The 13,622-nt window shown below is 42.0% G+C and overlaps 1 protein-coding gene across 9 annotated transcripts in view; it reads left to right on the top strand.

Moving 5' to 3' along the window:
• LOC106583506 (neurofascin) overlaps positions 1-13,622 on the top strand; it is a 161,095-nt gene that overhangs the window by 46,879 nt on the left and 100,594 nt on the right. Inside the window, exon 1 of one of the 9 annotated variants that reach the window (XM_045705759.1) lies at positions 7,828-7,938. The exons of the other annotated variants lie outside the window; for them this stretch is intronic. The gene's annotated coding sequence lies outside the window, so the exon portion shown is untranslated. Of the gene's footprint in view, positions 1-7,827; positions 7,939-13,622 lie in introns of those variants that run through there. 9 annotated transcript variants of the gene reach the window in all.

The following is a 13,622-nucleotide window of genomic DNA, read 5'->3' as shown; positions in this document are numbered from 1 at the left end:
TTGTGTTTTTGCCTCTTGTTGTGTGTGTCTCTGGCTGGAGCAGAAGGATCAGTCAGTCAAGAGCGAGTGTTTATCTGTCTGGGTGCACGTGGGTGTGTCTGTCGTGCGTATCTCTTCTTATTGTATGTGAGCGGGGTTGCGTAGGCTGTTGTTAGGTTAGCATATGGTTTAATCATATGTGAGGAGGGTTATTAGCATGTTACTGGTGGAAAGGGGAGGGGATATTTATTGGTTGGGTAAGGGTGATTGGTTAAGGATAAGCGGAGATGAGAACGGGAGTAGACAGACGGCAGGGGAAATGCCGGACGAGGTGAGGTCAATAATCCAAGATGCTACGAGGGGATATCTACCCACCCCCATCACCGCCCATCTCATTCACCCTCCAATCTCCTTAAACAAGAAAGTACTGCTTTCTCTACCCCCCACCCCTGTCCCGCTTCCTGTCCCCCTCTCCTCTTGCTGCTCTCTGTGACCCCCAGCCTACTCAAAACGCTGTTAGGGATATTTAACATGCCCCGGAGACCTCTCTGCTCTCGAAGATACACCTCCCACACACACACACCCTCGCTCCCTCTACACACACACACACACACACACACACACACACACACACACACACACACACACACACACACACACACACATCCACCCTAATTGCCCCCTCCTCGCACATGCACACAGGCTCCTGATCACGCACGGATGCAAATCAAAATCAAATAACATTTTATTGGTCGCATACACATATTTAGCAGGTGTTATTGCAGGTGTTGCGAAATGCTAGTGTTCCTAGCTCCAACAGTGCAGTAATATCTAACAATACACAACAATACACACAAATGTAAATACACACAAATGTAAAAAATAAAATAACGTTATTAAGAAATATATAAATATTAGGACTAGCAATGTCAGAGTCCAGAGTATAAATATATACAGTATGTATGTAATGGAATGTTTAGACATTATGGACTGTATATGGATATAATAGTTGAATAGGATAGGCCTTGACTTGAATACAGCATATACCTGTCACGACTTCCACCGAAGTCGGTCCCTCTCCTTGTTCAGGCGGCATTCGGCGGTCGACGTCACCGGTCTTATAGCCATTGCCGATCCACCTTTCATTTTCCATTTGTTTTGTCTTGTCTTCCCACACACCTGGTTTCAATTCCATCATTACATGTTGTGTATTTAACCCTCTGTTCCCCCCATGTCCTTGTCCGGAATTGTTTATTGTAGTGCTTGTGCATGATATGCTGGTGTGTAACGGGTTTTGTTTACCCATTTATTTTATTGTTCTGTTTACTGTGGTTTTATTTATTTTTATTCTCTGCCGCCAGTACGCACCCCCTACAATACCTTGCAAAAGTATTCATCCCCCTTGGCGTTTTCCCTATTTCGTTTCATTACAACCTGTAATTTAAATGGATTTTTATTTGGATATCATGTAATGGACATACACAAAATAGTGCAAATCGGTGAAGTGAAATGAAAAAAATAACTTGTTTCAAAAAAGTGTCACATGATCTGTTACATAATCTCAGTATATATACACCTGTTCTCAAAGGCCGCAGAGTCTGCAACACCACCAAGCAAACAGCACCATGAAGACCAAGGAGCTCTCTTAACAGGTCAGGGACAAAGTTGTGGAGAAGTTCAGATCAGGGTTGGGTTATAAAAAATATCAGAAACATTGAACATCCCACGGAGCACCATTAAATCCATTATGAAAATAGTGAAAGAATATGGCACCACAAAAAACCTGCCAAGGGAGGGCCGCCCACCAAAACTCACGGACCAGGCAAGGAGGGCATTAATCAGAGAGGCAACAAAGAGACCAAAGATAACCCTGAAGGAGCTGCAAAGCTCCACAGCGGAGATTGGAGTATCTGTCCATAGGACCACTTTAAGCCGTACACTCCACAGAGCTGGGCTTTACGGAAGAGTGGACAGAAAAGATCCATTGCTTAAAGAAACAAATAAGCAAACATGTTTGGTATTCACCCAAAGGCATGTGGAAGACTCCCCAAACATATGGAAGAAGGTACTCTGGTCAGATGAGACTAAAATTTGAGCTTTTGGCCGTCAAGGAAAACACTATGTCTGGCGTAAACCCAACACCTCTCATCATCCTGAGAACACCATCCCCACAGTGAAGCATGGGGGTGGCAGCTAAGCATACTACTAAAGCAACACTTGAGTGGTTTAAGGGGAAACATTTACATGTCTTGGAATGGCCTAGTCAAAGCCCAGACCTCAATCCAATTGAGAATCTGTGGTATGACTTAAAGATTGCTGTACATCAAAGGAACCCATCCAACTTGAAGGAGCTGGAGCAGTTTTGCCTTGAAGAATCTGGAAAAAATCCCAGTGGCTAGATGTGCCAAGCTTATAGAGACATACCTCAAGAGACTTGCACCTGTAATTGCTGCAAAAGGTGGCTCTACAAAGTATTGACTTTGGGGGCGGTGAATAGTTATGCATATTTCAGTATTTTGTCTTATTTCATGTTTGTTTCACAATAAAAAAATGTTCAACGTGGTAGGCATGTTGTCTAAATCAAATGATACAACCAGGTTATAAGGCAACAAAGTAGGAAAAATGCCAAGGGGGATGAATACTTTCGCAAGCCGCCGTACTTATGAACTGGGTAAAATCAGTTTGTAAACATTATTATATGTTCATTATGTTCCCCCGGTGATGCGTTGGGCAGACCTCACCAACCTCTGTAGAGCCCTGCGGTTGCAGACGGTGTAGTTGCCGTACCAGTCAGTGATACAGCCTGACAGGATGCTCTCAGTGTCACGGTTGTCGTAGGATGAAGTGGACCAAAGTGCAGCATGATTATCGTTCCACATATTTATTGAACTGTGAAACTATGCAATACATACAAAAATAAACGGAATAAACAAAAACAACAAACCGTGACGAAGTTAACATACACGTATTCAAAAACAATCTCCCACAAACCCAGGTGGGAAAAACACCTACTTAAGTATGATCTCCAATTAGAGACAACGATGACCAGCTGCCTCTAATTGGAGATCATCCCAAACAAAATCCAACATAGAAATACAAAACTAGAATATAACAACATAGAAGAACTAAACTTGAAAACCCCCCTGTCACGCCCTGACCTACTCTACCATAGAAAATAACAGCTTTCTATGGTCAGGACGTGACACTCAGTGGTAAAAGTTTGTGAGGGCCTTAGTGGCCAAGCAGAATTCCTTCAGCCTCCTGAGGTTGAAGAGGTGCTGTCGCACCTTCTTCACCGTACTGTCTGTGTGGATGGGCCATTTCAGATTGTCAGTGATGTGTACACTGAGGAACTTGAAGTTTTTCAAGTGCTCCCTCTGCTGTCTCCTGAAATCTACGATTAGCTCCTTTTGTTTTGTTGACGTTGAGGGAGAGGTTATTTTCCTGGCACCACTCCACCAGGACCCCCACATCTTCCCTGTGGGCTGTCTCGTTGTCATTGGTAATCAGGCCTACCGCTTTTGTGTCATCTGCAAACTTTATGGTTGAGTTGGAGAGTACAGTAGAGGGCTGAGCACGCACCCTTGTGGGGGCCCCTGTGTTGAGGATCAGAGAAGTGGTGGTGTTTCCGACCTTGACCACCTGGGGGCGGCCCATCAGGAAGTCCAGGACCCAGTTGCACAAGACGGGGTTCATACCCAGGGCCCCAAGATTAATGATGAGCTTGGAGGGTACTATGTTGTTGAAGGCTGAGGTGTAGTCAATGAACAGTGTTCTTACATAGGTATTTCTCTAGTCCAGATGAGATAGGGCAGTGTGCAGTGCGATGGCGATTGCGATTGCATCATCTGTGGATCTATTGGGGCGGTAAGCAAATTGGAGTGGGTCTAGGGTGACAGGTAAGGTGGAGGTGATATGATCCTTAACTAGCCTCTTAAAGCACTTCATGATGACAGAAGTGAGTGCTACGGGGTGATAGTCATTTAGTTCAGTTATCTTCGCTTTCTTGGGTACAGGAACAATGGTGGACATTTTATAGCAAGTGGGGACAGCAGACTGGGATAGGGAGAGATTGAAAATGTCTGTAAACACTCCAGCCATCTGGTCTGTGCATGCTCTGAGGACACAGCTAGGGATGCCGTCTGGGCCGGCAGCCTTGCGAGTGTTAACACGCTTAAATGTCTTACTCATGTCGGCCAAGGAGAACGAGAGCTCAAAGTGGGCAAAGAAGGTGTTTAGCTTGTCCGGGAGCAAAACTTCTGTGTTTTCCCTTTATAATTGGTGATTGTCCGGAGTCCCTGCCATATACGTCTCGTGCCTGAGCCATTGAATTGCGACTCCACTTTGTCGCTGTACTGACATTTTGATTGGGCATATCTGGACTGTTTTTACTCAACCATATTCCCAGCCACCTTGCTGTTGTTAAATGCTGTGGTTTGCGCTTTCAGTTTTGCCCAAGTGATGCTATCTATCCTCGTTTTTTGGTTTGGGTATGTTTTAATAGTCACAGTGGGAACAACATCCCCAATACACTTCCTGATGAACTCCGTCACCATGTCTGTGTATACATCAATGTCATTCTCAGAGGCAACCCGGAACGTATCCCAGTCTGCGTGATCAAACAATATTGAAGCATGGATTCCGATTGGTCAGACCAGCGTTTAACCTTTCTAGGGGGTGTGGGAGGCTACCGTCCAACCTGGCCAACATCCAGTGAAATTGCAGAGCGTCAAATTCTAAACCAGAAATACTCATTATAAAAATTAATAAAACATACAAGTGTTATACATCGGTTTAAATATTAACTTCTTGTTAATCCAACAACGGTGTCAGATTTCAAAAAGGCTTTACGGCGAAAGCATACCATGCGATTATCTGAGAACAGCGCCCAGCAGACAAATCATTACAAACAGTTACCAGCCAAGTAGAGGAGTTACACAAGTCAGAGATAGTGATAAAATGAATCACTTACCTTTGATGATCTTCATATGGTTGCACTCACAAGACTCCCATTTACTCAATAAATGTTTGTTTTGTTCGATAACCTCTTGGGGCTAGGGGGCAGTATTTTCATGGCCGGATGAAAAACGTACCCAATTTAAACAGGTTACTACTCTGGCCCAGAAAATACAATATGCATATTATTAGTAGAGTTGGATAGGAGACACTCTGAAGTTTCTAAAACTGTTTGGTGTCTGTGAGTATAACAGAACTCACATGGCAGGCAAAAACCTGAGAAAAAATGAATCAGGAAGTGGGAGAAATTAGAAATGTAGTTCTTCTTTTGAATCCCTTGAGAAACTACAGTGACATAGGGTTTACGTTGCACCTCCTAAGGCTTCCATTGGCTGTCAACAATCTTTAGAAACTGGTTTCATCCATCACCTGTTACCGGGCAGAAAATTGTGGCTCAGTCAATCAGTGGCCAGTCTGAGGACAGGTGTCTCGTGATGCGCGTGCACGCGAGTTCGCTGTTCATTATTTTTCTTCTGGGATGAATACCTATTGTCCGGTTGGAAAATTATAGCAATTTTACGTCCAAAAATACCCTAAAGGATTGATTGTAAACGTCGTTTGACATGTTTCTTCAAACGGTAATGGAACTTTTGAACTTTTCGTCTATGGATTTACGCCCACGCCTCATGGCATTTTAAAGTGTTCTGGATGGGTCAACAAAACGGAGGTATTTGGACATAAATGATGGACTTTGCAGAACAAATGAACATTTCTTGTGGAAGTGGGAGCCCTCCCGAGTGCATTCCGCCAAAGATCAGCAAAGGTAAGAAAATATTTCAAACATATTTTTAGAGATTTGTCGACGCCGTGGTTGTAGGCTAACTCTATAGCTTAGCATTGAAGGCTAAGTTCTGTACTCAGAATATTGAACAATGTGCATTTTCCGTAAAGTTATTTTGAAATCTGACAAAGCAGTTGCATAAAGGAGTAGATTATCTCTAATTCTTTAAATAATTGTTATACATTTTGTCAACGTTTATGAGTACTGCTGTAAATTGATGTGCCGATTCCCTGGAGGTTATGGGGGAGAAAACATTTTCTGAATGTCACGCGCCAATGTAAAATGGGGTTTTTGGATATAAATATGAACTTGATCGAACAAATAATGCATGTATTGTCTAACATGATGTCCTAGAAGTGTCATCTGATGAAGATTGTCAAAGGTTAGTGCTTAATTTTAGCTGTATATCTGGTTTTGTGACGGCTATCCGTGCTTGGAAAATTGCTGGTTTTTTTTTTTTTTGCTAAGGTGCAATCCTAAAATAATCTAATGTTTTGCTTTCACCGTAAAGCCTTTTTGAAATCGGACAATGTGGTTGGATTAACGAGTAGAGTATCTTTAAAATGCCGTATAATACTTGAATTTTAATTTAGAGATTTTTTTTTTTAAATTTTGCGCCGTGCTATCTCACTGGTTGTTGTCCATCCCGTTAACGGGATTTTATCTCGAAGGGTTCCTCAAGAGTATCCTCAAGAGGATAAAGTCCCTCTTTATTTCCAAAAACCTTTTGTTCGTGCGTTTTGTTCAGTAATCCACAGGCTCAAACGCAGTCACAACAGACAGACGAAAAATCCGAAAAGTATCAGTAAAGTTCGTAGAAACATGTCAAACAATGTTTATAATCAATCCTCAGGTTATTTTTAATCATAATAATCAATAACATTTGAACCGGACAATAGCTTCGTCAATATAAAAGGAAAACAAGAAAGGCGTGCTCTCAGTCGCTCGCATGAAAAACCTCTGGGACACTGCAGTGTCCACTCATTCAGACTGGTCTTACTCGCTAATTTTTCAGAATACAAGCCTGTAACAATTTCTGAAGACTGTCGACATCTAGTGGAAGCCATAGGAAGTGCAATTTGAGTCCTAAGCCAATGGAATCTGTATAGGCAGTCTATGGAAAACTACAAACATAAAAAAATCTCACTTCCTGGATTGATTTTTCTCAGGTTTTCGCCTGCCATATCAGTTCTGTTATACTCACAGACATTCTTTTAAGTGTTTTCTATCCAAATCGACCAATTATATGCATATCCTCCCTTCTGGGCCTGAGTAACAGGCAGTTTGGGCACGCTTTTCATCCGGAGGTGAAAATAGTGCCCCCTACCCTAATGAAGTTAACAGTCCTTACCACGGGTACTTCCCCTTTGAGTTTCTGTCTATGGGAAGGGAGGAGCAGCATGGAAGCGTGGTCTGATAAACATACACCCACCCACACGATCTCTCTGGCCTGTCTGACCCTTCCAGCTGTGGCAGGGTTGGCCATGACAGTGCTGTAATCCCTCCCAGTTGAGGTTCATCCTCGATGGGCTACATCTCCAGCTACGCCTGGGAGGATGGAACAGCACGCATGGACGAGCCTGTGTGTGTGTGTGTATGTGTGTGTGTGTGTGTGTGGGGGGGGGCATGTGTTAATGTGTGTGTTTGTTCGTGGTGTGTGTTCATGCATGATTGACTGTGTCTTTATATAGGCGTGTGAGTAGGCTCTGCATGTGTTTTCACGCATGGATGACGTGTGTTTGGGCTTTTATGTGTTCATGTATGTACATGTGTGTGTGCTTGAGCGTGCTTGTGTGTAGATGCATTTGTGTGTCTTTGGCTGGGTTTGGCTTTGTGTGTGTGTGTGTGTGTGTGTGTGTGTGTGTGTGTGTGTGTGTGTGGTGTGTAAGCTGTAAGTGTGTGTTTGTCTGTGAGTGAGCCTGCGTGGGTGTGTGTGTGTGTGTGTGTCCGTTCAAGCAGTGGAGGGTGTATGCCCTGGGGCTAATTAATAATTCATGAGGTGGGCATGGAGAAGGCAAGGGGGCGGTGGCAGATGGAGGATCTGTGTGTGTGTGTGTGTGTGTGTGTGTGTGTGTGTAGATGTGGAACGAGTCAGAGCTAGGAGGACAGAGAGAGAGAGTGAAGCAGTATTTCACCTGGTCAGGAAACCGTCTCCAAGAGAGGTAACTTGTCTCTCTTTAGAGGTTTGTGTGTGTTTGTGTGTGTGTGTGTGTGTGTGTGTTGAGCTGCCTGTGCCAGGCGGAAAGAGGCTTTTGTTAGAGAGCTCTGCTCTATCTGACAGACATGAGGATGTTAATTCATATTTTTCTCATGGCTACACATGTTCACGATGCCGTGATTTGTAGGATTTAAAAATATGTTTTTTATTTGTAAAAACTGTTTCTGATTGTCCTCTTGTTGATATTATCATACAATAATGTTGTCATTCATGAACATGAAAAATCCTTCCAATAGTCTTTTGAGGAACATTGAAATGGTTTTCATCAAACTGGTCTATTTGTCATTGTCCAACACAAAAGCTGTTTTATTTCTTCTTTTTAATCAGCTTGTACTCAATCATCTGAGCAATGAGGTGGTTAGTTTGTCTATCTAGTGTGTTCTGTCATTTGTCCGTCACATAATTGTATGGTGGTTTGCTATATTGTAAGTTTTGTAAGACCGAAAGGACATTTCTATCATTTATTAACAGTGTGTGTAGCAGTGTCAATACTACCAGATACTTACACACACACTCTTAATGTGTCTGACACAGTTGATTGTTGGTATTGACAAACCAGTGTAGTCAAGTGTACATGTCACTGCTGCCCATTGCCCATCATGCATACATACATACATCTCTTTAAAGGGGCAATCCGCAGTTGAAACCATAATAAATACATTTCCCTGCCTCTGTTTTGGTAAAAAGCTGAGGGGTGAGCCTAGAGAAATGTAACCACTCTCAAATTGATAGACAGAGCTATGGATGCAAGGACTAACCATCCAAGATATCAAAATGATAGTTTTAAGCGTTTTGAAGCTATACAGTGTTTAAATGTACAATGTTTACAAACATTAGAATAGAACAAGCTTATATTTTGTGTTCTGATGGGGTTTGACTGTTGAACTAAGCTCAATAGGCATTTATAAGTTATATTCTTTAATAATTATTTGGTATATATCATTCATTTATAAGTAAAAAATGGATGTAGCAGCTGCAGATTGCCCCTTTATCATTCATACTCTGTCTGTCTGTACTGAGTGTCTGCTGTATTGGTGTGTACTGTGTATGGTTACAATGGCTACTCCTTCTGCCTCTCTGTTGATGCCTGGTGATGCCATTGTCATGACTCTCCCATGTGTGTGTGCCTGTGAGTGTGTGTGTGCGTGTGTGTGTGTGTGCGTGTGAGTGTGCGTGCGTGTAAGCGCATTTACCTGCTGATGGATTCTTGTCTCTCCCAGTGTGTTTGGTAACCTGTTCATGCTGCTGTCAGTATTGATGCAAGTGTGTGTGTTTGTGTGTGTGTGGGTTCTGTGTTGTCAGCGGTGTTCCAGCTTTGAGATGCTGTCAGAAAAATGGGAGTTCTTTGTGTTAGAACACCTTATCTGACCATTAGTCAGTCAGACACACACACACGTTTGTTTTACTATCTTTGTGGGGACCAAACAATTGATTCCCATTCAAAATCCTAGGGTGTTTCTCAAAATGCATACTACCGTGCGCTGAGCTCGCAAATTGGAGCACGGGAGGGTCAGAGTATGAGTCCAAATATAAGTATGCGAAACGGAGCATGGAGGGCACTTTTTGAATGCGTACTCCATTTGTACATTTTTTGAAGCATGCATCGATGCAAGCTTCAATGGAAAATATGGCACAAAATATGAAGCAATTACTTACAAAATTACACAACATGAGCGCTCTGACTTCGGAATGGAATGTTGTCTATTCACTTCTTATACGTTGCCTGACTACAACATTTTATCTTGATATGTTAATAAATACATTGTGTTAATTTTGGCATGTTTACCCATAATAAGTCAATAGGGGTAACTGGCTAGCTACTAGTACTGTTAGCTAGCCAGATAGCCATGAATAATATTTAGCTTGCTAGCCATAATGATTTGTCTTCTATCTTGCATAATATTAGTTAATATTAGGTCATTTTTGCCTGCTATACTAGTTGACTAGCTCCATTATTATGATTCACATAAATCCAGCTGATAGTTATGAAGTAAAATGGTTGCTTTGTGTATATCTTGTTTCGTCTCTATTGCCATTATTGTTCTGGCTGGAGACGGTTCAGTGAATGGGTACCGTAAGTCCATAGTAAGTCAATAGGGTTAACAAGCTAGCTAGCAAGCCACAAAGAATTGGTAGCTACCCACGAAAAATGTACATCTACCATACAATTCCGTACAATTGATCTTATTTTAGAGCCCAAAAAACGTAATACTTCCAGATCAATTGTAATATCAAAACCATTAATGCACAATTTCTCCCCTTTCCAACAAAACCAATGACGAGCCCTTTATGATGCCCATCTCTGCATGATTCAAGAAGGCAATGAGCTCCGTCGGGTCTTTTTTAAAAATGATGGGTGCGGAAGCAAAACCTATTGCGTCATAGTGAAAGGGAGAGAGACTCTACAGTTCAAAAGTTTGGGGTCACTTAGAAATGTCCTTGTTTTTGAAAGAAGCACATTTTTTGTCCATTAAAATAACCTCAAATTGATCAGAAATACAGTGTAGACATTCTTAATGTTGTAAATGACTATTGTAGCTGGAAACGGCAGATTTTATATGCAATATCTTCAAAGGCGTACAGAGGCCCAAACGGCTTTTTTCACCCGGTCTGTCCAACTTATCGCCTTATCACCTCTAAAATGTAAATAAAACACTATAAAGAGTTTTTATATAATGTGTCATTACATACCTATTTGAAGGTTTGTGTTGAGTTTAAATCGGGTTTTTAGGGCGACGCTGAAGTTAACAGCAGCTGTTGTGGCTTTTGAGAGTCATGATGGCTTGCACTGATGATGCAAAAAATGACTAAGTATCCCCCCTTACCCTGTCCCTGTCCCTGTCCCTTACCCTGTCCCTTTCTTATTTTTAAACAGCGACAGAAGCTCTACACCTGGTGGAGAGAGGCTGTAAGACACAGAATGAGTTGCTTTATGCATGATGTATGTTACATCATGACACGTCACAATTTAACGTACAGCGTCGGAGGGGTCCGTTTTTTCAACTTTTCTCCAATACTATTGGACCATTGCCATGTCAATCAACGCTTGAATAGAAAGTTCACACCCCAGATGTTGATGTCAACACAGTCGCTTCAGTCCCATTAGTTTTCATTGCAGCCTCGTTTGAATGTCGCAGTTGCGCAAATTTGTACGGAATGGGGTTAGTCACCGTTATATGATTATGATAGTCATAATGCTTTTTGACAGTGTCATAAAGTGTATTTTCTTAGTTCAAGTAAAGTGACACAGGATGGTCATAATGCTTCATGACAGTATCATAAAGTGTATTTTATGCAAGTTATTTAAAATATGATAGAAAAAAACAACTGTAAAAATTCATTACAACAACAATAAAGGACTGTTACACAGGGCTTCTTAGAAAGTGTGTGTGATATGACAGAGGAGTGGACAGAGGAGAGGCCAAATGCATACAGATGGCCTTTCACTGTTAATATTGGAGCCTTCAAATCAACCTTACCATCCCCCTTCCTCTCATCTCCTCACCTCCCTCTCCATCCCCCTTCTCGACTACTCTTGTGGGCAGATCAGAAAATATTCTCACTATAGGACTGGACATGTTCTCTCAGATAGACAGGGGAAAGAGACTGTATATGTCAGGCCAGGATGCATAGTGTGTACTGAGGTAGTAGATTGGGACTCATAGTCAATCTGTCACAGTGTTATGATGTATTGTAAGGCAGCAGAAGACACAGTGTTATGATGCATTGTAAGGCAGCAGAAGACATAATGATATGATGTATTGTAAGGCAGCAGAAGACACAGTGTTATGATGTATTGTAAGGCAGCAGAAGACAGTGATGTATTGTAAGGCAGCAGAAGACACAGTGATGTGATGCATTGTAAGGCAGCAGAAGACACAGTGTTATGATGTACTGTAAGGCAGCAGAAGACACAGTGATGCATTTTAAGGCAGCAGAAGACACAATGATATGATGTATTGTAAGGCAGCAGAAGACAGTGTTATGATGTATTGTAAGGCAGCAGAATATTGTAGGCATATTTTGCTTCCTCTAACACTTTATTCTCTCATCCTCCGATCTCCATGTATCGTTCCCCCTCTCTATCCTTCTCTCTCCATCCCTTTCTCTCGTCGTATCTCCCTCCCCTTGTTTCCCTCCTTCTCTCGGTCTCCATCCCTCCATCCCTGCCATTCTAAGCCCAGTGTTTTATGTAACAGAGATTTGTCTCTGATGCCTTTCCTCCTCTGTCATGTAAAGTTAATATTTTCACCATGTGTGTGGTGTCACAATGCCTGCTAAGCGTTTTGGTCTCAGCACGCTGGTCGCTGTGTGTATGTGTGTGTTGTCAGATAAACCAATCAGCAGAATAAAAAACACCATATACAGCAAAAAGGCCAGTCAGAGACAAGCCAATGTTGTAGCCCACATGTTAGAGCTTTAACTGGACATCACCTTCTGACTTTAGTGTTCAGCAGGGAATGTTCTAGACTCTTCTAGAGAACTGTTCTGTGTGTCACAGGGGAACACAGGAAGGTAACCCTCATTGCATGGCAACACTCTGAGAAAGAAACATAACCCACAATAATAGAAAAGATGAGAGGAGAAGGGAATTGATGAGTAGAGGAAGAAAGGAGAGGGGTGGAGGGAGGAGAGCAGGAAGTCAGTCTTTTGGTCCCAGGTGGGGATGCAGATGTTGTGCCCGTGAGCCAGGCGCTTAACCTATATTACTCCATCTCAGTGTGTGTGATTCCTGTGTGGGTTGTCATTATGTGTGTGTTATATGTACTCAAAGCCCCCTAAGAAATGGCTGCTACTGTAAGACACACTATCAAACATTTCCACTCTGTAGCATAGCCTACTGTAAAAAAAAGAATGAACAGCACGTCAGAAATCAACTACATTTACATTTTAGTCATTTAGCAGACACTCTTATCCAGAGCGACTTACAGTAGTGAATGCATACATTTCATGAATTTTTTTTGTACTGGCCCCCCGTGGGAATCGAACCCACAACCCTGGCGTTGCACACACCATGCTGGCGTTGCAAACACCATGCTCTAACAACTGAGCCACAGGGAAGGCCCAAGCTAAATGTAATTGAAGAATCCATAGAATCTAACCACTTCTGGGAAAACTGGAGCACACTAAACAAACAACAACACAAAGAGTTATCCATCAAAAATTGAGATGTATGGGTAAACCACTTCTCCAAATATTTTTGGCTTTATAACAATGAACAAACTGGAAAAACAGATACATGATCAAATACAAATCTTAGAATCAACAATTAAAGACTACCAGAATTCACTGGATTCTCCAATTACATTGAATGAACTACAGGACAAAATAAAAACTCACCAACCCAAAAAGGCCTGTGGTGTTGATGGTATCCTCAATGAAATGATAAAATATACAGACAACAAATTCCAATTGGTTATACTTAAACTCTTTAACATCATCCTTAGCTCTGGCATATTCCGAGAGGAACCACATGTCTGAGAGGAACCACGCCTGTCTGTTAGGATTGGCTGAGGGAAGACTGAAGTCTTAAGGTGATATTTAAACTAAAAAGACAGTTGGTATTAAGAAAGACCAGCTCATCAGCATGCACATATATTATCCCCTGCCGTCCCACTGACTAACTGT

Source organism: Salmo salar, chromosome ssa22, assembly GCF_905237065.1.
Source record: "Salmo salar chromosome ssa22, Ssal_v3.1, whole genome shotgun sequence".
Lineage (NCBI taxonomy): Eukaryota > Metazoa > Chordata > Actinopteri > Salmoniformes > Salmonidae > Salmo > Salmo salar.
Note: the sequence above shows the minus strand (reverse complement) of the source record. Positions and strands in the feature narration are given on the sequence as shown.